Source organism: Henckelia pumila, chromosome 2, assembly GCF_033568475.1.
Source record: "Henckelia pumila isolate YLH828 chromosome 2, ASM3356847v2, whole genome shotgun sequence".
Lineage (NCBI taxonomy): Eukaryota > Viridiplantae > Streptophyta > Magnoliopsida > Lamiales > Gesneriaceae > Henckelia > Henckelia pumila.
Genome location: NC_133121.1, coordinates 24,620,819 through 24,623,782, shown reverse-complemented (window position 1 = coordinate 24,623,782; position 2,964 = coordinate 24,620,819).

Sequence of the window (2,964 nt, the reverse complement as noted above, 5' to 3'; positions counted from 1 at the left end):
TTGTCTTTGTATGTGTGCTTGGCAACAGGTGGGGCAAGACCGAGTCAGAGATCACATGGCTAGATGGTCGAGTTGATAGAGTGAGGCCTTGGTGTTTTAGAAATTGATTATGTAATCGAACTTGTTATGTTTTGTATTCGGATTGTAATAGCTAGAACCGATGCATGTTCTATCCTTTTGAGCATTGATCAACTCTAGAACTTCATGTCTTATTTGGAGAGATTGTGATTTAATGCATGATTATGTTTTGATGAAAATTTGGGAGTTGTATTGCTTGATTTCGGCTCTGTAATTGCTGAAGTTTTTTTGGTGTAGCAGAGCACGGACCCCGTGCCTCTTTTGTGTAAGGGTCCGTGCCTACTCGCATTTCAGAATCTTGGTTTTTTTGTGCATGCACGGACCCCGTGCCCTTCATGTGTAAGGGTCCGTGTAGGTTGGCAGAAAATTGGCTATTTTTGATGTTTTGCACGGACCCCCTTCCAGACTTGACCCGGGTTCCGTGTGTTCTTGAAATTGTAGGCGCGGACCCATGCACGGATGTGTGCACGGGGTCCGTGCATGTGTTTATAAAAAAAAAATTCATTTACTTGTAATCTTGTATGCTTTATTATTGTTTATCCTGAGATTAGATGATTAGAATCGAGGTCTCACATTAAGTGGTATCAGAGAGATAAGATCTTGAACCAAATTTAGAAGCGAGCAGGGTAGATCGAGTCCGCATGAATTGAATTCTCGCATGTGATTGATTAATTCTATGGTTGAAGAATATGCGAGCATGCTTTATGATTGAGAATTATTTGAATTACTTGGATATGTGATTTAATTTTTAAAGCATGAATTAATTGAGATACAAACTATTTTGGGTTACTGGTTGCATTGAATACTCTAGAGATCGAATGAGTATGTCGAGTTGAGGTTGTTGGACACCAGATAGATGTAATTGAGATGTTGTGTCCTAATCCTCTTGAATCAGATTTTTTATTCGGCAAGTTTTGAACAGGATTCAAATAGTAGCGAACCCGATTGTACAGAATTGTTCTGTAACTGAACTGATGGATGTCACTCCGACACTGAGGAAATCATTACTGATGAGATTTCAGTCTTTTAGCCCTCCAACTTTGAGTAGTTCTGAGAATGAGTTTGGGTGTGAAAGATGATTAGAAGAGATCGATCAGTTGTTTGATTATTTAGATTACACGGACGAATGACGGATTCGGTTAGTTGGGTACCAACTACAAGGCATTTCGAAAGGATTGGTGGTTATCGAAGAAGAAAGCCTTAGAGAAACAAGGTTTGGTCGTTTCGTAGAGTTTGTTTAAATCCGAATTTCTGCGACAGGCTGTGGTACTTGCTCTTATCGAGGATTCACAGACTCTAACTGCTCCTGACGATGATGAAGCAGGTAACTGTTTGATTTTGGTCTTTCGACTCTTATACTGTTAGATATTGATGCAACCTTTTCTTCTAATTGAGAAGTTAGATTAATTCTTCCTCTACTTTTGAGTATCTGAATTAGTTGCGGTGAGTTTAATTCGAATTTTTAACTTTGTTTCGAAGGGAGTTGATTGTACAGAACAGTACTATACTTCAGATATCAGATTTTGATTATATTATCGATGTAGTGCATTAATCGAGTACAGAGCAACCGAGGTTGATTTCAGATTGTTGCCAGATTCGGATTTGAGATGACAGACGAGTGGATTTACCTCCGATGATGTCTTCAATCAGCCGTGTTGGTTGATTTTAAAGAGTTGTTGAATTTGCTGATGTTGTTCTTGTTGAGATTCCAGATTTGCCTCCGCGTCCAGAGGAAGAGTTCAACATTGAATTTAGATCAGACATCATCGACTGATAATCTGAAGGGAAGAGGTTTCAGAGATCGAATTCAGAATGTAGTACGACCGACTTGAATTTTAGTGTATAGATTGAATTGGAATTGCATCTGCAATGTTATGAGTTCTTTGAACCGAATCTTTCAGAGATTTGTAGATGAGTTCTTGAGTATTCTTATCGATGAATCTCTTATCCTTCGAAGAGCCGTATTGATCTTTCAGATTCTTTAAGAATTGTTCGCAGATTTGCATGCCGATCAATTATGCTATTCTTTTGACGTCTGAATCTTGTTGAGACCGAGTTGTCTTTTCCTCGATCTTTTCTCTAGGAAGATGGAATTTTATAGAAAACCTCAAGACTGGAGCTATTATGAATTGATCTGGATTGACGTCCTTATTTGAAATTTGAAGATTCTAGGATTTAGCGTGTTCTATCGCAAATCCTTTGAGGAATTCTTATTGTTGAGAAGACGATTACTCAGCAGATTATGTTCTTTTGTTAGTGTGTATCTTTGAGACCAGTTCCTATTGAATTGAAGGAGAGATTGAATAGAAACTCAGTATTATTGATTTTTTCGGTATTGATGACCTTTCGGTGCTTTGAACTCCTTCTTATTGAGAGTTGAGAATTATTCCTGTTCAGAAGAACTCCTTGTTAACTTGAGCATCGACGAAGTTGAAGACTCTCAAGACGTAATGTTAGTTTCTGATTTGAGTCTCACAGAGATCTTATTGCTCGAAAGATCTAGCATCATTTTCTTGCTTGGAAGATTTCGTAATCTGTTCTGATCTTGGAAGATAGAAGTTGATCGTCGCAGTCCGAACTGATTATGAGTTGGGAGAGAGAGTTTTAAGGACGATTAATCTGACTGCGAATTCTATTGTTATCCGAAGAATTGATTGTAACAGCTAAGAATTTAAGCTGAATGATTTGTTCTTATTTTATCTACTTCAGTTGTCCTCTTTGACAGATGATTGCTGCACTTCTGTTAGAGTCGGGAACAAATGGAACATTTATCTTGACTCCTTCATTCGATTTCGAACCAGAGTTGATTGAGAAGATTGAGAACGCTTTGGAATCAGATTCGACCTTTCAGAATCCGATGAAGATAGATCATATCTGGGTATAATC